The sequence below is a fragment of the Lepidochelys kempii genome, chromosome 2 (genome assembly GCF_965140265.1).
Source record: "Lepidochelys kempii isolate rLepKem1 chromosome 2, rLepKem1.hap2, whole genome shotgun sequence".
Taxonomy (NCBI): domain Eukaryota; kingdom Metazoa; phylum Chordata; order Testudines; family Cheloniidae; genus Lepidochelys; species Lepidochelys kempii.
The window spans coordinates 67,288,425-67,314,946 of NC_133257.1; the positions used below are offsets into that span (position 1 = coordinate 67,288,425).

At 42.3% G+C, this 26,522-nt stretch overlaps 1 protein-coding gene across 2 annotated transcripts in view; it reads right to left on the bottom strand.

The window, feature by feature from the left end:
• Positions 1-26,522, bottom strand: part of FAM110B (family with sequence similarity 110 member B) — a 457,795-nt gene that overhangs the window by 201,375 nt on the left and 229,898 nt on the right. Inside the window, exon 3 of one of the 2 annotated variants that reach the window (XM_073331096.1) lies at positions 3,713-3,829. The exons of the other annotated variant lie outside the window; for it this stretch is intronic. The gene's annotated coding sequence lies outside the window, so the exon portion shown is untranslated. The remainder of the gene's footprint in view (positions 1-3,712; positions 3,830-26,522) is intronic. 2 annotated transcript variants of the gene reach the window in all.

The window sequence follows — 26,522 nt, forward strand, 5'->3', positions numbered from 1 at the left end:
GAAAAAGAATGAGATCTCTGATTCCCACTTTTCCAAGTGGGAGGTGCTTTATTAAAGTTACCATAACTTGGCACAGATCCTACTTTTCTCATTCACCCAAAATTCCATTGGCTCTGGAGAGCTTTTATGCCTTGATATGAATGATTTTGGGTGCAAAGGAATGGTTCCTACGTTGTTCACACAGCTATAATAGTACTAATAGAACATATGGCTAGAGGAAAAACACTGTGTCATGTATGCTAGCATGTTGTCATCACATCGCACACGGGACTTTACTTACATTCGTATTTATACAAATGTTTATTCTAGCTACTAGACAGCACCCCAATTGAGGAAGGCAGCCCTATTCAGAAAGGGTGCTTACAACATGCTAAACTTTAAGTACATGCTTACGGGAATGGATTTAAGCATATGCTTAAGTGCTTTCCTGAAATGTGGACAAGCATATGTAATTTTATTAATTAAAATATAAACAGAATACTATTAGATTTTTTTTTCTTGTTAATACTACAGATTTTAAGGTAAGCAGATTTTCAAGAGCTACAAAAAGCATTAATGAAATTCAGGGCTGCACCAGGATAAGCTTCTATGATGGTGCACCCCATAAGGCTTTATGGGAATATGCTTATGAATATATATATATATATATATATGATATAACTGGAGTATGTTTCATGCTACATATGCCATATAACATATCTCTGTAAAGGTTATGATCTACTGAATCTATTCATCCTATTGGTATACATGTATCATTTTTGTATTCGAAGTTATGAATTTTGGCTGTGTAGTTGCTTGATTTTTAAGTAGCCTTAGTAAAGCATTTGGTCAGCTTCTTGAGAAAGGAATGTGCAAATTAAGTGCCCAATCAAGAAGCACTTAACAAACAATGGATCTTGGAAGGCTCCAATCCATATAAGAAGTCTTCATGAGGACGCTCAAGGTAGCATGTAAACCATGGCTGCTACCTGTAAGTTCTGAGTCATGCATGGACATGTGACTTGCCCATGTGACTCCAAAACTCCATCTTGTAGCTGGAATTCTACACAGGGGGAGGGAGGGGTATCCACCCACAAGAGAGAGTCTATTTAAACCCCTGAGAGACCCCTCCATTTGGTCTTCAGCTGGCTCAAGAGATAGCCTCTCCACCCCCAAGAATACCTGAAAGAAACTGGAACAAAGGACAGTAACTACAGGGTGTGAGTGATTGCTGGACCCAGACTAGAAGGAGACTAGTCTGTAAAAGGAAGCTTACTGGAACTCCTCTGAGGGTGAGGTTTTATTTATATTCAGTTTTCTTACTGTATTAGACATAGACTTGCGTGTTCTATTTTATTTTGTTTGGTAATTCACTTTGTTCTGTCTGCTATTACTTGGAACCACTTAAATCCTACTTTCTGTATTTCATAAAATCACTTTTTTCTTATTAATTAGCCCAGAGTATGTATTAATACCTGGGGGGGGGGTGCAAACAGCAGTGCATATCTCTCTATCAGTATTATAGAGGGCAAACTATGTAGGGGGCAAACAATGTAAGCTTTATACAGGGTAAAACAGATTTATTTGGGGTTTGGACCCCATTGGGAGTTGGGCATCTGAGTGTTAAAGACAGGAACACTTCTTAAGCTGCTTTCAATTAAACCTACAGCTGTTAGGAGATGTGGTTCAGACCTGGGTCTGGGTTTGCAACAGGCTAGCGGGTCTGGCTCAAACTAGGCAGGGCTCTGAAGTCTCAAGTTGCCAGGGCAGAAAAGCAGGGCCAGAAGTCTTGGCACTTCAGTTGGCAGCCCTAAGGGGGTTTCTGTGATCCAACTCATCACAGCTTCTTCCTAGATCTCTAAAATAATTATGAAGGATGCATTTATTTTGGCATTCTTGGACATAAAGATTTAAAATTGTTTTGGAATGTTTTTTACTTATTTATTATGTGACTTAGAATATGCTGTACCTTTCTGATGTTTTACAAAGGTGTTATTAATATGATTTATTCATAAAAGAAAGTGACAAAACTGTATTGCTAATCCTCATGATTCAGTAATAAATCTTTACTATTTTGTTCTAATACGCATTTCCAATATTGCAGAATATACTTTTCACTACATTTTATCCCCTTGGGTTCAGCAACTCCAGCTCCTTATGATTATGATAAATGCTCCCAAATGAAACAGCTGTTCTTTACCACAAAAATTGGCAAATTTTATTAAAATTTATAAAAATCTTGTATCTCTTGAGGGATTTGCTTATGTGAGCTCTGTAACTGCAAAGTTTATTAGCATGAATAATGTGTGTTCCTACAGAAGGCCACAGTCCTGCTTAAACCAGTTGGGTTTTGAACATAGGAGTAGTTTGACTGCTATATTTGGGATAGCAGCTCCAGTCAGGCCAACGGGGCCACGCATGGGGGGGCAAATTCCATATCTGCCCAAGGCTTGCAGTTTAGGGAGGGTAATGCCCCCCTCTCCCAGTCAAACTACGCCCATTGTTTTGAACAAAAGTAACAAATACAAGAGGAGATGCACAGAATAATGTACTTTCTTCTGTCTTTCTTAAAAAATAGTGGTGTTTGGCTTGTAGCAACACGCATCTCCTTTCTCTGAAGTAAATTAAAGTACACCATCCAGGAAAGACTCAGTATGATTATCAAGTCATACGGGACTATGGGGACTAACAAGTTAATTGCAGTTAGTTACCTGTGGAGTTTTGAGAAACCTAAATTATATAATATTAAAATGCATAGTAAGCATGCCCAAAAGATTTGTTGACAATTTGATAATTCCCTTTCCTAAGTGAAAAGGAGATAGCATTCCAAAATTGCAATGGTGGATTAGATATGGAAACTGACCAGAAATATCTATTTTTAAATTTATTTTGAGTATAAGTGGTCCTGAATTACACAGTCTGGTTCCAGAACTAGTTATCAGTAACTACATTTATCCATTATAAACATCAACTTAAAAAGTCAGAAAATAGGAAAGAAAACAGTCATTGTGAACAGTTTTTCAAAGAATATTTATCAGCCAAATAGAAATTAGATATACACTTGTAAAGTATGAATATACCTTTATCTGATATTTTTAACTACTGACCTTCTTAATATTTCATTTGGGTTTGATTGTCTCTTTTTATTTCTGTCAGTAATAGCAGTAATATATTTCATTTTGCCTGTGCTATCTTCTTCTGTTTAGATAGTCAGGGTGAAATCCTGGCCACACTGAAGTCAGTGGCAAAATTCCCATTAATTCAAATGAGACCAGTGTATCACTCTAGATCTCTTGCTTCTATACTGATAAAATTAGAAGGCATACAAACAACCTATAATTTAGTGCACTAAAGGTGGAGGGCTAGGAATTTAAAAGGAAACCAAAGGGATTAGGCAATACAATTCCCATTGAAATTTAAGGCTTACACATGTGCAGAATCTTATCAGGATCTGGGCCTTAAGTTTCAATGGGATTTGGGCATGTAACTCCCATAGATTCCTTTGAAAATCACAACCATAATGTTTTTGTCTTGGGTAAACACACTAGAGAGACATAATGTATGGTGTCATCATTTCATCACTGTCTGTCTAACCATATTCTTTAATTGAACAATTTTACCTTGGTACCAAAGTGATTGAATGTCTCTCTGACTCCTTACATTTTTTCATGAAGTCTTTATATGGAAATATTGGGTTTGCTTTAGACATCACATATTTATAAAAATACATTACTTTTTAGGACCTTTGTATTCTCTTCACTGACATTCCTTGTGTTATAGACATTTCATCCATTTCCATCAATCCAGAACATCAGGGATGGTAGCTGCATTTTCTCCCTCAGATATCATCCTGTGTAAGCAAGAAAATATCAGCTACACAAGTTATTTCAATATTTTCCATGTTTCCAGCCCATTGGAGGCGAACAAAAGTTAGTCCTACCCATATCAGTATAGATGGCATTGGAGTTAATCAAAAACCATTACTCAGGCTCCCCAAAAGTATGAGATTAATTTAAAAATTATGAGATTTTTAAAAATAATAATGTTTAGGTTCTTTTTATTTGTCTTCTGGCTTTTGAGCCTTTGTTATACTCAAGTATTGTTTTCAAGCTTTTCTCTGCAGCCATTGGGGTTACTTTTCTTTCTAAATGAAAGCTGAGATTCTCACGTAATTATTTGATTCCATGAGCTGGCGCTTTAAGGAAAACATCAAATATAGTGAGACTCCCAATTAAATCAGAAGGGCTGGGAACAATATCTGTTCTGATTAGTGAGGGGCCCAAACCAAAATTACAGATGCAAACTTTGCACAAGGCCTGATCCGCATCTGAACGTTACAGCTGTGCCCTTACTCTACAAAGGGCTAAACCAAACCTTAGATTTACACATCCCTCAACTTGAGGGAAGTGTGGAACCTGATCTGCGTCCAAATGTTGTATCTTGGGTTCATTTTTAAATCCCTTCTAAATAGGTTCTTATGCATATATTTTTCAAACAGCATACACTAATTTATGACTCTGAAAGATAGTGATGTTTTGGTTTGTGTATTTTCTACCAATAGAGAATGAATGCATTGCAGAGGTATTTGTGGAAGCAGTCTCTGAAAATACATTTATCACACCCATAACGTTTCCAGTACTAGTCAGTAGGTAATGCAGTGGAGCCCTGACCACACCCCTAACCAATCCAAACATGCCCCAATAGAAATAACAGGGCAGGACATTATGGAGCATAAGCAGCTCCGTTATGGTTGCCTTCTTCAAGGATGTTCTATGGGGTGAGGGAGAGGGAGCTTCCTGTATTCCCTCTTCTGCTTCCTCCTCACACCCACTCAGATATTCTCCCAACCTCACATTACCACTCAGATATAACCATAATATTTTCCACATCACATTTTGTGTCTGGACAGTCAAATCATAGGGAAGACATATGTTCCAATCTGACTGCAAAGCAGCTCTAAAAACTAACACAAGGGAAGTTTCTCAGTTCAGAAGTGATTCAGGCAGGAATAGTATAAGCAAATTAACAAGAATAATGCAAATAGAAAAAGTACATTTTGTTATGGAAAGTGCCTCCTGCTGTGGAACTAGCCACCCTTAGATACTTATAATGGACCAAAGTGTTAGGTTGTTCCATTTTATGGGTACCCTGGTGGGAAGAAAACAGTCTTACTTTGATAAAATAAACATTGGGTTTTTAAGTTATTTCTTTATCCACCAATTTTGTAATAAACATAGAACACATGACACCTCAAGTGTGTTTTTGCTGGTAATATAGAATGTTTCTGTTACAGTCCCTCCAAGGTAAGAACTACTTTGCTCTGCATCACTGTCCTGACTCTATGGTAGAAATTGGAACTGTTCATCAGAGAGCTTATAGTATAAACAGTTATCCTTCTAGGCACCATAAAACTTTATATGAAAGAATCAATTCCCTCTGAGTATTCCCACAGCATTCCAGCCGTATGGTAATCTTGTCATTTGGAGTGTTTTTTAACTTCAAAGTATTTTGTACTATTTGGCTGCATAAGAAGATTTGCTGACTTTAAATAATCCATATTTTTAATATTAAGTCTTAGGCATTTTATATAGTATATGCCACTAATTAGCTGATTAATGAAGACTGATGGGAACTGTCTCCACCTGAGTTATAGTATATAATTTAAAAAAGCTACGAAATCTGAAAATGCTTGAAATACAATATACCCAGCAAAGAAGAAGCTTCATTTAATTTATAGGGCTAAGTTTGGTGTTAAAAGTTTTTCTTGATAATAAATCCATCTCATTTGACCTAAGTGATCCAAAAATTATATATTTTACTACATTGATGGTTAATATAATATAGCTTTTATGTAACTTCCAATGTAATAAGGCGAGCTTTTTTTTTTTCTTAAAAAAACAAAAAACTTGTAGAGTTCTGCTCACTGGGTTTCCTGTAAGGAATACAGTTGATCAGAAATAAAGCCCTCTGCCTACAGGATGGCCATGAACAGTGATTGACACATTTATGCTTAATTCCAAGAAGAGAATCTATAAGGTGCAGAGCACCAACATTTTAACCTGAGAAGCAATGAGTAAGAATCATAGTGTGGACGTAAACTTCTTTTTCTCCTAGATAACGTCTGAGATTTCTTGGACTACTGAGAATCTATCCCTCTGCTTCCTCTTTAGTATCTCCCCTCTTTCTTAAAGGTCCCCCATCAGACTGACCTTTCCTCTGACAGAGAAGAAAGTAGATAAAGCTCCTTCCAGATTCTGTCAGTGCCTCTTCATGGCATCCCCACTTTCAGAGGGTACTGGTAAAATGTAACATGAAGGATTTCTGTCTTATCCTCTGAGCTGAGTATGCTGACTTCCATAAGGCTTCCTGCATTTGATGGCTTGGATTCTCTACAATGAATTTAGACCCCACCACCCTTTCCACAGTAGGGTGAAGTACTACAAAGCAGTGCCTCCTTTCACAACTAGAAAGACAGCCCAGCCTTGATGGTTTATTTTTGAAAAGCCTTGGGATTTGCTACTGCCCCTTGTACCTCTCCAGCAGCACAAAAGGGCCATATTGCCAGCTTAACCAGACAGCCTATCACTGTATTATCTAAATGATACACAGGAATGAAAGAATGAATAAGTGTTTCAGCTGCCACTCCTCTGAGCAGTGGTTAAAAAAAGCAATGTATACACACCAACTGTCAGGGCGTCGGCAGCGGCCTGTGGGCATGGGGTGAGTGGCTCAGCATTTGGGCTGGAGGGTTGTAGATCAGTCCAGGGCCAGCCCAGGTCAAAACTGCAAAGTCAGAGTCCATTACCAAATTGAGAGCATGAGGTGAGAGTTAGGGTCAGGCCAGGACAGGATCTTGCACCAGAGTCAGTAATAGTCCTCAGCCAAAGACCGTAAACCAAGATCAATATCAGAAGCCAGACTGGGGCTGAGAACTAAGTGTCTGGGATCCAGGAGAGTTGTAGCAAGGAGTGGTGAGCAGGGCCCAAGACAGAAGCACACCGGAGGTCTGTATTGCTCAGGCAACCCCCAGAACTGGCTTCCTCGTTTATATGGAGAGTACCAGCCAATCAGGGAATCATGGAGTTTTGTTGCTCATCCCCCTTAGGGCAGGACTTCCTTCAGGGCGTTAGCTTTTTAAATAATTCTTGGTGGCAACCCTTCTTGGGCCCCTGGTGAAGATGAGGAAGCAGTGCCTGCCTCAGACCCTGCAGTCCCTGGTTCTAGGTCTGTGGCTTCTTACATCACTCCCCCACTTCAGGTCCAGGCCAGGATTGTCTAGATGAGCCTTATAAAACTCTCTCACCAGGTTAGGAGTGTAGACATGGGAGGCAGGAATGAGGAATGGAATCCCTAATTTGTGAAAAGGGGCTCTGTCCTGTTGAGGCATGGTCTGCATTGTTGTAGGAAAACTCAGCAAGCAGTAAGAGGTTGCAACAGCTATCTTAGTGATAGTTAGTGAAGCATCTGAGGTACTGTTCCAGTACTTCGTCACCCAGTAGGTTTGTCCATCTGTTTGGGGGGTGGTAAGTGGTAGAGGTAGAGGTCCAGATGTCAAATAGTCAGAAGATTTTGTCCCAGAAGTGCAAGGTGAATTGGGGGCCTCTGAGACAATGTGGCCTGGGAGCCTATGAAGACAAATAACATGTCTTATCAAGAGTTGATTGGTAACCTCAGTGGAAGGTAGGTGGCTGCAGGGGACGAAGTGGGCTATTTTTGTCAGACAGTCCACGACTGTCAAGAAGACAATGTGACCATTAGAGTCGGAGAGTTCCACAATGAAGTCTAGTGAGATCACTGTCCAGGGCTTTGCAGTTGTTTCTAAGGATCCCAAAGGGCTTGGTTTGAGGTGTCTTGGAATGGGCACAAAGCTTGCAGAAATCTACATAGGCTTGAATTTCAGCCCTCATGCAGGGCCAGTATTATTTTTTTAAAAAAAAAGGCTGTGTGGGAAGTCTTTTGATGATCAAAATGTCCTGCCAGTCAGGTGTCATGACAAAGATGTAGTACCTTGACATGGGAGCTCTCCATGGGTGGACATACATGCACCTGTTGAAATATGTTACTCCATTGAGTTTGGAGCAGAGCATCCATGTCCCTGAGTACTTAGGAAGTGGCTCCTGGGTGACAGGATCCTCCTTTGAGGTGGACTGAATAAGTGAAATCAGACCTTGATGAACTGCCGCACTCCGGAAATTACTGGGTTTGAGGAGGAATGGTGGCTTGATGGTTGGTTTCTTGTCATCCTAATAGCACCCTCCTTTTCATGAAAAGGTGTCAGCTTTCCCATTTTGGGACCAGGTCAATAGATGATGTGAACTTAACCAAGAGAAAAACAGGGTTCACCATAGCTGCCTTTGGTTTAACACTTGGGCTTTGCAGAGATAAGGTTCTTCTGGTCTGTGAAGACCTGTACAGGGTGCCAAGTCCCCTCAAGATGGTACTGCCCCTCCTCAAACAAACACATTTTTAACTGTGAGTAGCTCCTTATCTAGGATTTCATAGTTTTCTTCCACTGGGGCAAACTTGCAGAAGTAAAATGCACAGGGGTGAAAGACTTGCTGGGTCTACGCTTCTCTGAGAATATCATCCCCAGGGTCATGCTGGATGTGTCAGCCTCCACTATGAATGTGCAGATTGGGTCAGGATGCAGGCTGGGAGCCATCATGAAGGCAGATTTGAGCTGGGTGACGGCATGTTGGGCTTCAGTTGACCAGAAGAACCCAATGGTCTGATGTAAGAACAAATCAGGGGAGTGATTTTTCCAGAGAAGTCGGCGATAACCCATCAGTAAAAATTGGCAAAGGCCAGGAAGCCTTGTAGTTCACAGAGATTCCATGGAGCTGCCCAGTCACAGATTGCTACTATCATTTGGGAGATCTATCTGAATGCCTGAGGTAGAAATTATATGCCTAAAAATTTGATGGAAAACTGATCAGAGAGGCACTTTTTCAGTTTGGCATATAACCCATGCTTATGCAAACTTTCTAGAATAGGTCTTATGTGACAACAGTGTCCTTCTTGGTTCTCTGAAAATACTAGGATATCGTCAAGATAAATGATCTCATGTTGATCCAATACATCGCTGACCACATCATTCACAAAGTATTGGAAAGCTACTGGGGCACTGATGAGGCCGAATGGCATTATTAGGTATTCAAAGCACCCTTACTGAGTACAAAAGGCAGTTTGGCACCCATTCCCTGGCTCTTATATGTGCTAAGTTGTAAGCTCCTTGAAGGTCTAGCATTGTGAAGTTCCTGGCCATTTGCACTTCCGGAACTAGTAATTCCAGTAAGAGTAAGAGGCTGAAGATGCCAGTTGCAGATTGTGACTTGACTTCAGGCTCAAGAGTCCATGCAAAGGAACAGTGATCTGTGCTTTTTCTGTAAAAAAGGGGTAGATGTCCCTGCTGGGGAGGTAGATTAAGAGATGAAGCCCTCCTCAAGATTTTCTTAGCCCTGGTCTACACTAGGACTTTAGGTCGAATTTAGCAGCGTTAAATCGATGTAAACCTGCACCCGTCCACATGATGAAGCCCTTTATTTCGACTTAAAGGGCTCTTAAAATCGATTTCCTTATTCCATCCCTGACAAGTGGATTAGCGCTTAAATCGTCCTTACCGGGTCGAATTTGGGGTACTGTGGACACAATTCGACGGTATTGGCCTCCGGGAGCTATCCCAGAGTGCTCCATTGTGACCACTCTGGACAGCGCTCTCAACTCAGATGCACTGGCCAGGTAGACAGGAAAAGAACCGCAAACTTTTGAATCTCATTTCCTGTTTGGCCAGCGTGGCAAACTGCAGGTGACCATGCAGAGCTCATCAGCAGAGGTAACCATGATGGAGTCCCAGAATCACAAAAGAGCTCCAGCATGGACTGAACGGGAGGTACGGGATCTGATCACTGTATGGGGAGAGGAATCCATGCTATCAGAACTCCGTTCCAGTTTTTGAAATGCCAAAACCTTTGTCAAAATCTCCTAGGGCATGAAGGACGGAGGCCGTCACAGGGACCCAAAGCAGTGCCGCGTGAAACTTAAGGAGCTGAGGCAAGCCTACCAGAAAACCAGAGAGGCGAACGGCCACTCCGGGTCAGAGCCCCAAACATGCCGCTTCTATGATGAGCTGCATGCCATTTTAGGGGGTTCAGCCACCACTACCCCAGCCGTGTTGTTTGACTCCTTCAATGGAGATGGAGGCAACACGGAAGCAGGTTTTGGGGACGAAGAAGATGATGATGATGATGAGGTTGTAGATAGCTCACAGCAAGCAAGCGGATAAACCGGTTTTCCCAACAGCCGGGAACTGTTTCTCACCCTGGACCTGGAGCCAGTACCCCCCGAACCCACCCAAGGCTGCTTCCTGGACCCGGCAGGCGGAGAAGGGACCTCTGGTGAGTGTACCTTTTAAAATACTATACATGGTTTAAAAGCAAGCATGTGAAAGGATTACTTTGCCTTGGCATTCGCGGCTCTCCTGGATGTACTCCCAAAGCCTTTGCAAAAGGTTTTTGGGGAGGGCAGCCTTATTGCATCCTTCATGGTAGGACACTTTACCACTCCAGGCCAGAAACACGTACTCGGGAATCATTGTACAACAAAGCATTGCAGTGTATGTTTGCTGGCGTTCAAACAACATCCGTTCTTTATTTCTCTGGGTTATCCTCAGGAGAGTGAGATATCATTCATGGTCACCTGGTTGAAAAAGGGTGCTTTTCTTCAGGGGACACTGAGAGGAGCCCGTTCCTGCTGGGCTGTTTGCCTGTGGCTGAACAGAAATGTTCCCCGCTGTTAGCCACAGGGAAGGGGAGGGTTGAGGGGGTAGCCACGCGGTGGGGGGAGGCAAAATGCGACCTTGTAACGAAAGCACACGTGCTATGTATGCTATGTTAACAGCAAGGTTTACCCTGAAAGAGTGTAGCCACTGTTTTATAAAATGTGTCTTTTTAAATACCGCTGTCCCTTTTTTTTTCTCCACCAGCTGCATGTGTTTCTCCTTCCCAGAGGCTAGTGAAGATTAGAAAGAAAAAAAAATGCACTCGTGATGAAATGTTCTCTGAGCTTATGCTGTCCTCCCACACTGACAGAGCACAGACGAATGCGTGGAGGCAAATAATGTCAGAGTGCAGGAAAGCACAAAATGACCGGGAGGAGAGGTGGCGGGCTGAAGAGAGTAAGTGGCGGGCTGAAGAGAGTAAGTGGCGGGCTGAAGACAGGGCTGAAGCTCAAATGTGGCAGCAGCGTGATGAGAGGAGGCAGGATTCAACGCTGAGGCTGCTGGAGGACCAAACCAGTATGCTCCAGTGTATGGCTGAGCTGCAGCAAAGGCAGCTGGAGCACAGACTGCCACTGCTGCCCCTCTGTAACCAACCGCCCTCCTCCCCAAGTTCCATAGCCTCCACACCCAGATGCCCAAGAATGCGGTGGGGGGGCCACCGGCCAACCAGCCACTCCGCCACAGAGGATTGCCCAAAAAAAAGAAGGCTGGCATTCAATAAATTTTAAAGTTGTAAACTTTTAAAGTGCTGTGCTTAAAGTGCTGTGTGGCATTTTCCTTCCCTCCTCCACCACCCCTCCTGGGATACCTTGGTAGTCATCTCCCTATTTGTGTGATGAATGAATAACGAATGCATGACTGTGAAGCAGCAATGACTTTATTGCCTCTGCAAGCAATGATTAAAGGGAGGAGGGGAGGGTGGTTAGCTTACAGGGAAGTAGAGTGAACCAAGGGGCGGGGGGTTTCATCAAGGAGAAACAAACAGAACTTTCACACTGTAGCCTGGCCAGTCATGAAACTGGTTTTCAAAGCTTCTCTGATGTGTACCGCGCCCTCCTGTGCTCTTCTAACCGCCCTGGTGTCTGGCTGCGCGTAACCAGCAGCTAGGCGATTTGCCTCAGCCTCCCACCCCGCCATAAACGTCTCCCCCTTACAGGATACAGAAAGACCTAGACAAATTGGAGGATTGGTCCAAAAGAAATCTGATGAGGTTCAATAAGGATAAGTGCAGGATCCTGCACTTAGGACGGAAGAACCCAATGCACAGCTACAGACTAGGGACCGAATGGCTAGGCAGCAGTTCTGCGGAAAAGGACCTAGGGGTGACAGTGGACGAGAAGCTGGATATAAGTCAGCAGTGTGTCCTTGTTGCCAAGAAGGCCAATGGCATTTTGGGATGTATAAGTAGGGGCATAGCGAGCAGATTGAGGGACGTGATTGTCCCCCTCTATTCGACATTGGTGAGGCCTCATCTGGAGTACTGTGTCCAGTTTTGGGCCCCACACTACAAGAAGGATGTGGATAAATTGGAGAGAGTCCAGCGAAGGGCAACAAAAATGATTAGGGGTCTGGAACACATGATTTATGAGGAGAGGCTGAGGGAACTGGGATTGTTTAGTCTGCAGAAGAGAAGAATGAGGGGGATTTGATAGCTGCTTTCAACTACCTGAGAGGTGGTTCCAGAGAGGATGGTTCTAGACTATTCTCAGTGGTAGAAGAGGACAGGACAAGGAGTAATGGTCTCAAGTTGCAGTGGGGGAGGTTTAGGTTGGATATTAGGAAAAACTTTTTCACTAGGAGGGTGGTGAAACACTGGAATGCGTTACCTAGGGAGGTGGTAGAATCTCCTTCCTTATAAGTTTTTAAGGTCAGGCTTGACAAAGCCCTGGCTGGGATGATTTAGTTGGGGATTGGTCCTGCTTTGAGCAGGGGGTTGGACTAGATGACCTCCTGAGGTCCCTTCCAACCCTGATATTCTATGATTCTATGATTCTATGTTGGTGAAATGTCCCTTGTGATCCACCAGAGCTTGCAGCACTATTGAAAAGTACCCCTTGCGGTTTATGTACTCGCCGGCTTGGTGCTCCGGTGCCAAGATAGGGATATGGGTTCCGTCTATGGCCCCACCACAGTTAGGGAATCCCATTGCAGCAAAGCCATCCACTATGACCTGCACATTTCCCAGGGTCACTACCCTTGATATCAGCAGATCTTTGATTGCGTGGGCTACTTGCATCACAGCAGCCCCAACAGTAGATTTGCCCACTCCAAATTGATTCCCAACTGACTGGTAGCTGTCTGGCGTTGCAAGCTTCCACAGGGTTATCGCCACTCGCTTCTCAACTGTGAGGGCTGCTCTCATCTTGGTATTCATGCACTTCAGGGCAGGAGAAAGCAAGTCACAAAGTTCCATGAAAGTGCCCTTACGCATGCGCAAGTTTCACAGCCACTGGGAATCGTCCCAGACCTGCAACACTATGCGGTCCCATCAGTCTGTGCTTGTTTCCCGAGCCCAGAATCGGCGTTCCACAGCATGAACCTGCCCCATTAGCACAATGATGCATGCATTGGCAGGGCCCATGCTTTCAGAGAAATCTGTGTCCATGTCCTGATCACTCACGCGACTGCGCTGACGTCACCTCCTTGCCTGGTATCGCTCTGCCAGGTTTGGTTCTGCATATACTGCTGGATAATGCGTGTGGTGTTTAACGTGCTCCTAATTGCCAAAGTGAGCTGAGCGGCCTCCATGCTTGCCTTGGTATGGCGTCCGCACAGAAAAAAGGCGCGGAACGATTGTCTGTCGTTGCTCTGATGGAGGGAGGAGCGACTGACGACACGGCTTACAGGGTTGGCTTCAGGGAGCTAAAATCAACAAAGGGGGTGGCTTTACATCAAGGAGTATTTCAGGCAGAACTTCACGGAGAGTTCCAATAAGAAATGGTGCACCTAAGTTATTGTTCTTATTGGAACAAGGAGGTTAGCCTGGCCTCTGATTGATACATGGCTAGATTTACCTCACTGCACCTTCTCTGTGAGTGACTGCAGTGTGACCTAGAGGAATGAGTCCCCTAGACGGGGGAGGAGGCAAATGAGTACAAAACAAATCTGGTCTATTTCTTGTTTTGATCCACTGCATCTATCTTTTACATCTTTGGCTGGCAGCAGACGGTGCAGAAGGACTGCATGCCATCCACATCTCATGGCTGCTCGGCAGAAGATGGTACAGTACGACTGCTAGCCATCCTCATCTTTTGCCTGCCCGGCAGAAGATGGTACAATACAACTGCTAGCCATCCTCATCTCTTGCCTGCCCAGCAGAAGATGGTACAGTACGACTGCTAGCAATCCATATCGCCTGCCTGCTCACCATAAGATGGTTCAATAGGACTGACTGCAGGACTAAAGAGAATGACCTGGTCAAGTCACTCCAAATTTAGTCCCTGCGCCCATGTCTGCCTAGGCGCTCCCGGCCGACGTGGCCAGGAGCACCTCGGACATGACGATGACGGCTACCAGTCATATTGCACTGTCTGCTGCCAGAAGGCAATGGGTTGCTGGTACTGTGTAGCAATGCAGTATCGTGTCTGCCAGCACCCAGGAGACATACGGTGACGGTTACCTGAGCGGGCTCCATGCTTGCCGTGGTATGGCGTCTGCACAGGTAACTCAGGAAAAAAGGCACGAAACGATTGTCTGCCCTTGCTTTCACGGAGCGAGGGAGGGAACGGGGGCCTGACAATATGTACCCAGAACCACCCGCGACAATGTTTTAGTCCCATCAGGCATTGGGATCTCAACCCAGAATTCCAATGGGCAGCGGAGTCTGCGGGAACTGTGGGATAGCTACCCACAGTGCAACACTCCGGAATTCGACGCTTGCCTCGGTACTGTGGAAGCACTCTGCTGAGTTTATGCACTTAATGCACTTAGAGCATTTTCTGTGGGGACACACACACTTGAATATATAAAACCGATTTCTAAAAAAACGACTTCTATAAATTCGACCTAATTCCGTAGTGTAGACGTACCCTTAGATATAGTGCTTCCAGTTCTGGTTTGGACATGGTAGATAATCAGTCATACAGGACATTCAACCAGGGGTCTAAGTCTATGGGATAATCCCAGTGTGGGGGCAGGATGTTTGCATTTTTTTCCTCAAAAACTTCATTGTACTCCTGGTATTTCTCAGGGAGATGGAGTTCTGGCTTGTTGCCTCTCCTTCTGGAACATTTCAAAATACACTGCCTCTTCTTCATTATCAGGATCAAAATTTGGGCGCTCATCCTGGTTCTGTCTAGCCCAGCCTGTAGTTACATCCTTCTATCAGCCTCCCTGATTCTCCACTTTCCCATCTTTAACCGATGCAATGTACAGTATTTAAAATAAACGTCTTCCAGTATACAGCACCCTCCCTTCAAGTTGTTTACTGTTCCTCTGTTTTCCCATAGTTTCCTAATCCTCATTTTTAAGACTCTGCACTGCTCTACCCTGGCTTTAATCTCCCACCTTTCCCCTCACACCTCCTCCCCACCTTGTCTCTCCGTTTGTCTTCAAATGTTTACAAGCACTCTCACTCCCTTTCTTTAAATCCCATCTCAATACTCTCTTCTTTTGCCTTGTTTTCTGCTGCTGTCTTCCATGCCCCATCAATCTATTCCTCCTCTCTTGCCTCAATTCAGTTTCTGCTTAAAACTATCTACATTTGTATTGCGTGCTTTGGATACAATTCAACTCACATTGTTTTTATTTGCTTTAAGCCACGTCTCTTTCCTTTGTGTCTCTCTAATTCAGGTTGCAAATTCTTTTTAATCTCTAGAATGTACCATGAAAAGTTATGATGCTATATACATGCTTCAGCCTAGATACTATAGTGATTGGTGCCTGATAATAAACATCGAGCTATTTAGCTAAGAATAATAATTAGCAAAATGTTTATAATGGACAGAACCATGTTTCTGAGTTTTGTTTGATATGTTTAGCATCTGCATAAGTGAGTGGGGAAAGGGAGGTTACTAATCAGACATAATTTTAATTACTCAACTGTGTGTGCTACAGAACTAACAAACTATATTATTATTCCCCTATTGCTTTAATATGATACCTCTAAAACTACATACATGATATTATCTATGCTGCAGTTTCCACAGCAAAACCAATGCACAGTCATGGAGCTTTTAATTCCCCCTGATGCAGCAAATGTAGTCAACTTTCTTAAGGCCCTGATCCAGCAAAGCATTTAAGCACATTCATCATGTGCACGAGTAGTCCCACAATTAACATGACTGGTTGTGTTAAAGTAAAGCATATAATTAATTGCTTTGCTAGACTGGGGCCTTAAACAACTTTATTGGTTTATTACATTTGTTTTGCTTTCAGGACATAAAAGAAATCATTTAAAGAAACTTGCATTTTGCAAGATGCTGAATATAATAGGATTTGGGTTTTTTTCTCCCTAACTAAGACATTAGTCTACTGGCTTTTATGGAGGTTCTTACACAATAAAAAAAAATTTATTACCAGTAGAGTCTCCTTATATTGAAACCTAAATATGTCAGGTTTCAGAGTAGCAGCCGTGTTAGTCTGTATTCGCAAAAAGAAAAGGAGTACTTTGACTAACCAATTTATTTGAGCTGTAGCTCACGAAAGCTCATGCTCAAATAAATTGGCTAGTCTCTAAGGTGCCACAAGTCCTCCTTTTCTTTTTGCTAAATATGTCAACGTATCTGGACAATAAACATACCCTGCCCTGCCCAGTTCATTTAGACTAAAACATTTGGGTAATATCACATTTTAAAGATGATAATTTGTTTACTTATAGTAATAAATACACACTTCCACTGCAATAAAGATAAGTGCATAAATAAATATAAAAGCATATAATATAAAGTACTAATATAAAGTCATAAAAATGAGCTAAATTCTTTTCAAGGTACATACATAAGTTATTATAGCATTAATAATAGTGCAAATAATGTAAAATCTAATTACCATGTGCCCCTTTGTGCACAGATGAATCAAAAAGACCAAATGCAAAGAATCAATGAGAGAGAAACAAGAAAAAGTATATATATTTTTATATAAAATCATAAAAATGAAAATATCCATAAAATATCTAACATAGGAGCAGCAGATGGAAAATCATTTGAATAAAATTACCTATACATAATGCAGTTTAGATTTACAAAGGAGAAAAACTTTCTTAAATGTAAAAGAGCAAAACATAATTTCTATAACACCTTTCATCTAAGGGTCTCAGATATTAAAGAATTAAGCCTCACAACTTCACTATGACAAAATATCACCTTCCCAGTTTTACAGATGCGGAAACTGAGGCACAGGGATGTTCAATGACTTGCTCATAGTTCCACAAAAAGTTCATGGAAAAGCCATGAATAGAACACAACTAGCCTGACTCACAATCTTGGATTTTAACCACACGATCAGCCACTCTCTCCAAGAAGTTCCACTATCTTGGAAGTATCTGCATCTATCCAGTTTCACTTTTCCAGGCATTTTCTGCTACATAGGATATGTGTAGGTGTATATAGGTTTTCCAACCACCAGTGTGTTCACCTCTGTGAATTTCTTGGGATTGCAGTTTATTTACACTTTCTAAAGCATCAGCTGTAGCTTTCAAGCCTGGGTTTAAGTTCCAGGGATCATTTCTATTAATCAGTCTTAAAGAGAACAGATAAAGAATTCTAAGTCAATCCAGTTTTGACTATAACCCAACAATTTCTCAGAGGCTGTTCTGTGCTACAGAAAAGGAAAAGAAACTTGTACCAAACAGGACATTGCACTTAGTTTAAGCTTAGAACTTTTCTCAGGGAGCCCATAACTGCGTTTAAATATCGCTCAACAAATAATCCTGAAATAAATAATGAAATTTCTCATTAGGACAGTCATATTAGAATCTAACATTTGAACATCAAAGGGTCCATCCTTCAAGGTGCAGGCTCTGATTCCAAGGGCAGGGAGTTATATGGGCCTGTGGTGCCCGTGCTCCAGCAAATTCAGGGCACAGGGGGTCAGCTCCACCAATGTTTGGGGCCCGGTCTCTCCCCTGATTCCACCTGCCACCCCCGCGCACCTCCCCGCCTGCGCAGTGGGTGGCTGCCTGACTGCTCTGTGCTGCACTCCTTCACTGGCTGCAATGCCGGTGCCACCACCTGAGAAGATCATACAATATCAGGGTTGGAAGGGACCTCAGGAGGTCATCTAGTCTAACCCCCTGCTCAAAGCAGGACCAATCCCCAATTTTTGCCCCAGATCCCTAAATGGCCCCCTCAAGGATTGAACTCATAACCCTGGGTTTGGCAGGCTAATGCTCAAACCATTGAGCTATCCCTCCCCCCAGGGAGGAGGTGCACACATGCTGGCAGCCCTCCCCCGGCACCCACCCCGGGGAGGCAAGGGGGCTTCCTGGACCTGAGAGGGGCCCGGCCCCTAGAAGCATGTGCAATGATGGTGCCAGGAGTGTGCTGCCAGGTGGGAGAGGGGGGTCCCTCCCGCGGAGCTCACTGCTGTCGGTGGGGAGAGGGCTGGGGGGGACTCTGGAGTCCACCTCTCTGGCTCCAGCTCCCGGGCAGCCTGCCTGCACCCCAAACTCCTCATTCCCAGCTCTGCCCCACTCCAGAGCCTGCACCTCCAGCCAGAGCCCTCATTCCCCTGCACCCCACCCTCTGCCCCAGCCCTTAGTCCCCTCCTGCACCGTGAACCCCTTTCTGGCCCTACCCCACAGCCCTCACCCCAACCCTCTGCCCTAGCTCTGAGCCCCTCCCACACCTCAAACCCCTCATCCCCCCACACCCAACCCTCTGCCCTAGCCGAGTCCCCTCCCACACCCAGAGCCCTCATCCCCCCACATTTTGCAATATAGGGAAACTGTTAAATGCTTACTCTTTCCAGTCCATTTTTACATTTTTAAAAAATATATACATTGGCTTACAAGGCCGGTTGTGTGTGGGCTGGGGAGGCCCGTGTGGGACTTGGACCCATTCTGGGCACCACCAAAAATTATACAAACCAGCCGCCCCTGTCTGATTCAACAAAGCACTTGTTTGCGTGCTTAACTTTAAGTCCCCTTTCCCTGATGGGTGCTTTTGAAAATCAGATCACTTACACAGAAACCCAAATATGGATTTAGGAACCTAACTTTAGGTTTTTATTTTTTAATATCTTGAGCTGTACCTTTCTCTGGGTCTGTTGTGATAATAATTTTCAGTCCAAATCACTTAAAGGGAAGCATGAGTATGTGTTTATTTATCTGAATTTTGTTTTACTTTTAGGCATTTCTATGGCGCTCATCACTGGATCTTAAATTCCTAAAGATAAGGGATGTGGGGCTGTTACTGTTATAGACGGAAAAGGGTATTCTGTGAGGCCACACTACTTGCAGTTCTCTGTCAGATTCAAGCTTTAAAAATCTGCTGCCTTAATTTTCTGCAAACTGAGACCTCGAGTCAGCAAGGTACTGAAGCATGTGCTTTACTTTACATGTATGAGTGTCACTAACTGACTTCATATGCTTATGTATCTTGATTAATAAGGGCCTTAATTACTCCCTTCTTCCTCAGCATCTTCTTTCAGATCCACAGTCCAGGGGCTGATGAGGCAACTTCTCTTCCATAGCTCTTCCCTCTTTTTCCGAGACTCATCTACTACGGCTTTCTAACTCAGTCACATTACCTTCCAAAATCTTCACTTTTTCCATCTACGTTTGATAGCCCTGGACACAATGCATTCATACCTGACCTCCCTTTTGCCATTTCTGCTTCTGTTCCCACTACAGAGGAATTCCTAATAGTTTGGAGGGATTTAATTTCTTCAAGCAAAGAAGCCTATATTAGTCTTGTTACCATGGTTACCAACTCCTCATGCACTCTTCACTCCAGTCTTTTCAGCCAGTCCTGCAGGACCAAGAACACTCCTCTCATTTTTTCAAAAAAATCACCCTCTATCTTTGGATAGCATAATTTTAATTTTGACTCCCTGCTTTTGTTCCGGTTTTCTGAGGTAGCTCTTGACAGCAGGGAGTGGGCTAGGAAGCCATTACCTGAGACAGTCATATGCAGTCATTGACTAGGCCTGATTCTGATCTCACTTAATGGGGTGTAGTAGAGAGTAACCCCCCAAAGTCAATGGACCTTATTTTGATTCACCACTGAGTTACTCCAGTTTTATGCCATTTTAACTGTACTGAAAATACACGGAACGGGAGTACCCAGTGGAGCTACAATGGTCTAATATTGCATTAAATGAGAGGATAGTCAGTCTTGCTATCTTTTAATATGTATTTGGCTAAACTGGACAGTTAAAATAATAGAAGAGAATCATAGTCTTAAATCATGAACTTTTCTTGGAATTGATGCAGATTATTAGCTTAATTGAGGACAAAGGGCCACAATTTGAAAGTCTAAAAAATTGATTAGCTGACTGGAAAGATGTTTAAGCTTAATGCTAAAGTCCGTTCTGTTTAAACATGTGAATCTTTGGGGACAAATTCCAGGTAATCATGCAATCTTGTATGAGATTCTACGCACCATTCCCACTTGTTTCTTTTTGGTCCCTAAAGAAAACAAATATAAGAAGCAATTTAGGGATTATGAGATTAGTGTGGGCACTTGTATCAAGAAATCTGAAGACTGAACATTTTAATTATTAAAGAACCTTTTAGTTTAATTTTTAAGTTTACATATGGAGAATCAGCTTTAGTTAGCACCACTGTGTCCCAAAATTTAAAAGAATGTATCTTCTTGGCGTTAGTATTGGCCTAATATCAGAAGAACAGAACTAGACATCAGTTTAAATATTAAAGTTCTTCTTATAACTCTCAAACCTGTATCTCAGCAGGGCAGAAATTGATCTAAAATGTTTCTCTCATACAGATGATGTACTTTAATATCCAACTCAAAACCTAATCTCTCAAAATGAAAGTTTACAATGTTTCAATGCATTATCATCTCTTCTGATACCCATTACAATAAACATTTAAAATGAGATAAATTATATTAACATAAATACCAAAAAGCCTATGTAATTCCATAGGAAATTTGTTGTAATTTAGTGTGATTTAATGGACTTCATCTTATTCCTATTTATTTCAGAATTTACAGAGGATAGCCTCAGTGGGCACATTTGAGCAAAAGCTCTGTATCTTTGTGTGAGCTAAAACCACATAAAGCAGCAACAAGGACCAGAAAATTAGATTACATAACAGAGCACTCAAAATTTTCTAGTTTAATTTTTATTACTGGGACAAGACCAAAATCTGCCCTCCGTTACATTTGCGAAACCTCACTGAAGCCAGTTGCGTTGTGTGTGTGAAACTGAAGTTACAGTCAGGACCACTGGGTATAATCTAATCTCTGTTTAATCCTACCGGAAACTTTTAAATTACAGAAGAAGCCCAAATAAATCTCCATTACAGAAGAAGCCCAAATAAATAAATAAATGCAGAAGAGCTGGGCATTTCATTTTTCTAGTATATTTGTAGCGTTGGTGTAGCTGTGTTGGTCCCAGGATAAGAGACACAAGGTGGGTGAGGGAATAGCTTTTACTGGACCAACTTTTGTTGGTGGAAGAGACAAGTTTTCAAGGCACCCAGATGCTCTTCTTCCAGATGTGAAGATCTTACCTCAACCACCATATTTTTCTACTATGTTCTTCCAGAGGAGTTAGGGGTTAAACATAGTCTATTAAATTTTGCAACATCTCACCCCCATATAAGGCTCCAGAAACCGCATTCCCTCATATGCTGTAATAATAATACTGTAATGCAATAACAGCCATGAATAAGAAATACTTACTAATAAGATAGCTCATGCGTCATCTAGTGAAAATCAGGCTGAGATTCTCTCCTCCAGTAAGAAATCAATTATTAGGAATTATTGTTTTGTTTTTTATATAAAGTGTGACCTTGGCCTGTGCGTTACAGCGTCACTGATGATTTCCCCAAGCCTCCTCATTAACTTAACTTGTGCCTGCCCCTTAAGTGTGCAGCAGGAGAAGAGTCCCCATTCAGAAGAACAGAGACTACTCCCTCTTAGCAGCTCTAGGGTACAAGTCAATCAAAGTGGGGCCATGGTTCTGCCCACCCTATGCAATGGCCAGAATAGTAGTCTAGCTTCATATGGAGAGTATGGTGCACCATCCTACAGGGATCCTGGATGCTCCAGGAGTGATTTGTTCCTCTTCAAAGGCATCAGGCTCTTCCCTTTTGGTGAAACTGATCCCTGAGCAAAGGACCAGCACAAGGCACATGCACTACTTAAACCCTACATCAACTACTTCATATAATGATGCATTGGCTTTGTACAGGTGCTTTGCATGGGTGACTGAGACCCTTTAGGAACAAGTGCCAGGGCAGATAAAAATAGTGAATGCATATGCAATGAATACATATAGCCAAAGCTAGAGTGAATTTTGCTAATACATTCAATTCCTTTAGTATTTTTCTAATCTTGACAATCATTCCTAACTGCTCTGCTTCTCCTCCCTCTTCTGAGCACTAGATATACTCAGAAGTAATTTATCGTGACTGAAGTTTCTGTCTTTTGTGAACAATTGCGAAATATTATTGAATTTAATATGTTAGCTTTGGGAAATCAATTTTTATCCAGTATAACCCCTTTTCTCTTGTTGACCCATAACAAGAATTCTTTGGAGTCTGAATTACTACCCATAGTTAGTTCTACAGCTATTCACACAGTTGTAGAATGTTTTATTTTCTTACTATCATGCTTCCGTATTTGAGGTGGCTATTTCATGAAAAAAAACAATGCTGATTTTAAAAAATGAAAATGCCTGTGTGACCAACTTTTGTCATAGCAGCTGCTCTTGAAACTTCCCTCTCACCAAAAATACACAGAGAATGGACTTGGACAAATAGGGCTGGGGATTAGATCATTTTGAATTATCACAATCAGGATGACTATAGGGTTGCATTTTAACATCAGGTATTCAAAAAAAGCATTTATTGAAGACACTGTTTATACTTTTTGGACCTGTCTTCGTTTTGTTTGTGGTAATATAGTTAATGTCATAAATGGTGTGTGATTTGGCTTATTAAGCTCTAAATAGGCTCAACTGTCTGTACCTCAGCTTCCCCATCTGTAAAATGGGGATCATGATGCTGATCTCCTTTGTAAAGCACTTTCAGATCCATGATGAAAAATACTATACAAGAGCTAGATATGATTAATTTATTAATTATTATTATATTACAGGGCCTGGTCTAGCCTTCCTGACAGACCACATCTCTCCCCAGGAAACACTTAGATGATTAGTCTGTGGAGGAGCTCCATGCTATGTACCCCTTGATATAACAGAGTGGCCTGTGCTATATTCCCCCTGATATAATAGAAAGTGGGTGGCTGACAGGGCATTCTCCAGAAGGGCCCAGAGCTCTGCTTTCCAGGACATGTTTTAGGATGCGTTTGTTGTGCCTGTCCATTGAAGAAAGTTAAGGGGAACTGAATCACTGAGCAATGTGTTGGGGGTATTGTGATTTGTATTTAGAGCTGCTGCTTGGGAGAAGGCGTGAAGGGGTGAAATTATTGAATTTTTATTTAGTTATATAATTTAATGTAGTTGGCAGGGCACTCTGAGCCTCCGGATGGGCACTTTTATTGTAATTAATCAAAATAAAAGAAATAAGCACATTGTTTTAAATAATAGATTTTACTCTCAGTTATTAAGCCAAGTTATTTTTGCACTGTAACGGGGTCACACTCACCTCCCGCGAGTGCCGCCTGGCCAAGTGCGTGTGGCTGCACTCTCTCTCTATTTGTGGTGGGTCTTTAATGACTCAGCCCTCCAGCCAAGTCGTACACAGTCTGTCTGTGAGATAAAAGCAAAGCATATCCCTTTCGGGGTACAAGTCCAACAGGGGCCTTTCAGTGCCCTCTGTGATCTCTCTGTTTGTCCCTGCTCTGGAATAGAGCAGTGCCCCAGGGCTCCTTCCCTGGAGGAAGTGTCTTCACCTTTCTGGCCCCAGCTCTTCTGCTGGGCCACTACAGTTCAGCCCCCTTCTGGGGTGCCTCAAAGTCCAGGCCACTTTCCCAGTGACTGGTGGGAGGGGAGTGGGGAGACCCAGGCCCACCCTCTACTCCGGGTCCTAGCCCAGGGACTCTATAGATAGCAGCCGTTCACAATGTCTCTTTAAATAAACTGCGTTGCTGCTATAATTCCCTGGGCCACTTCCCCATGGCTCCCGCACATTCTTCACCCTTACTTCAGGGCCTTGTCCTCGTGGAATCCCAGCAGTCAACCAGAAGCACCAATCACACTCCTCCAGCTCTAACAAGGAACTGAACTCTCTCTGGCCTTGCAGCTCTTCTTATACTAGGCTGCTGGGCCCTTATTGGCTGCTTCCCACACAGCCAATCTAGGCAGCTTGAAGGACCTCTCTACTGCCCCGTTCTGGGGAGATGTGTGGCAGGTTCACAAGGCCTCCAGCAGGGAGCCTCAGGGCCTAGTGCACATGCACATATTTATTATAAAACAACTTTTAACATCTAAGAAGTTGAGTATCCCTTTTTAACCCCTTGGCAGCAGTAACCTGCATGTATTTGTTACAGATAATCATAGAATCATAGAACTGGAAGGGACCTCGAGAGGTCATCTAGTCCAGTCCCTTGCACTCAAGGCAGGACTAAGTATTATCTAGACATTCCCTGACAGGTGTTTGTCTAACCTGCTCTTAAAAATCCCCAGTGATAGAGATTCCACAACCTCCCTAAGCAATTTATTTCAGTGTTTAAACACTGACAGTTAGGAAGTTTTTCCTAATGTTCAACCTAAACCGCCCTTGCTGCAATTTAAGCCCATTGCTTCTTGTCCTATCCTCAGAGATAAAGAAGAAAAATTTTTCTCCCTCCTCCTTGTAACAACCTTTTATATCCTTGAAAACTGTTATGTGCCCTCTCAGTCTTCTCTTCCCCAGACTAAACAAACCCATTTTTTTCAATCTTCTCTCATAGGTCATGTTTTCTAGACCTTTAATCATTTTTATTGCTCTTCTTTGGACTTTCTCCAATTTGTCCACATCTTTCCTGAAATGTGGTGCCCAGAACTGGACACAATACTCCAGCTGAGGCGTAACCAGTGCAGAGGAGAGCAGAAGAATACTTCTCATGTCTTGCTTAGAATACTTCTACTAATAGATTCCAGGATGATGTTTGCTTTCTTTGTAACGGCGTTACAGTGTTGACTCATATTTAGCTTGCGATCCATTATGACCCCCAGATCCCTTTCCGCAGTATTCCATCCTAGGCAGTCATTTCCCATTTTGTATGTGTGCAACTGATTGTTCCTTCCTAAATGGAGTACTTTGCATTTGTCCTTATTGAATTTCATCCTATTTACTTTAGACCATTTCTCCAGTTTGTCCAGATCATTTTGAATTTTAATCCTATCCTGCAAAGCGCTTGCAACCCCTCCCAGCTTGGTATCATCCACAAACTTTATAAGTGTACTCTCTATGCAATTATCTAAATCACTGATGAAAATATTGAACAGAACCGGACACAGAAACGATCCCTGCGGGACCCCACTCGTTATGCATAATAAATGAAAATGATGTGTAAATGCTATTCCCAGATCAGCCAGATTAACGCTGTAAAACCCTCCAACGTTCTGGTTGACAAATGCTTTATTGACATGACATACAAATATATTATGCTTTAGCATTAATGATGGGACATTTCCAGACCTCCTTTCAATGAGGTGATAAATGGCATTCAGCCATGAGAAACCAGGAAATTTTCCATTTTTGCCTAGACTCCGTGGAAAAGCACATCCGATTAAATTTACAGGAAGTAGTAATGTCTTTTTCTTTTAGTCAGTATAATGAACAACCATTTTGTTTATGAATGAATAATCATCTTATGTGACCTAGTGTTATCAGGAAGAGAATAGAATGTAAGAAATATAAGTTCAAGACAGATATTAGGGAACTGGTTTTTGAGCTTGAAGCAGCCACTGGGAATGAATCAACGATCTTAATCAAATGTTACATAGGAAAAACTTATTGTTATAGAAACTAAATTAATTTGTACATACATTCAGCATTCAGTCCTTGTATGCAGCTGCCTCTTTTAGACAAATCTCCTCAAGGCTACAGAAATCTAGACAGAGATTCACAAGGCCAAATTCTGCCTTGGCAGAGATAAATATATTGATGCTGAAGTCAATTGAAGTTGCAAATGTGCATGTGTAGATGGGATTTAACCCATTTATTTATCATGATACAAAATATGGGGCTGTCTGGTATTGGAGAATAATATTCTCTAGAAGAAGTGATCCCTAATGGGTTTATTTTACTATAATTCAAAAGCTATTATAATTGGAGCTGATCAGGAATATTTTGATTAATTGTTTTTTTCATTAGAAAATGCCAGTTTATCAAAATGCAGGAAAGGGTCAGTTTCCATTAATTTCTCATTTTGAAATGTTGGAAAAGTTTCAGATTTCAAAATTTTTGCATAATGGCCTACACAGTAGCGATAGACAAATCTTAAAAGGGCCACTGATTTGGTTTGGCTATATGTTCAAAATTTTGCAAACTTACCTGAAATTTGTGAAAACTGTACTGGGCAGGGAATCTCTAGAGACCAGGCATTTCCACAAGACTTCCAGCACTTCCTGCTTCCCGTGAATCTGCAAATACTGTGAAAATGATCTTTTCTAACGCCATTTCTACACTTCTGAGACCCCTGTTCACTGAAACCAACAAGTGATCATTCATACAGAATGAAAAATAATA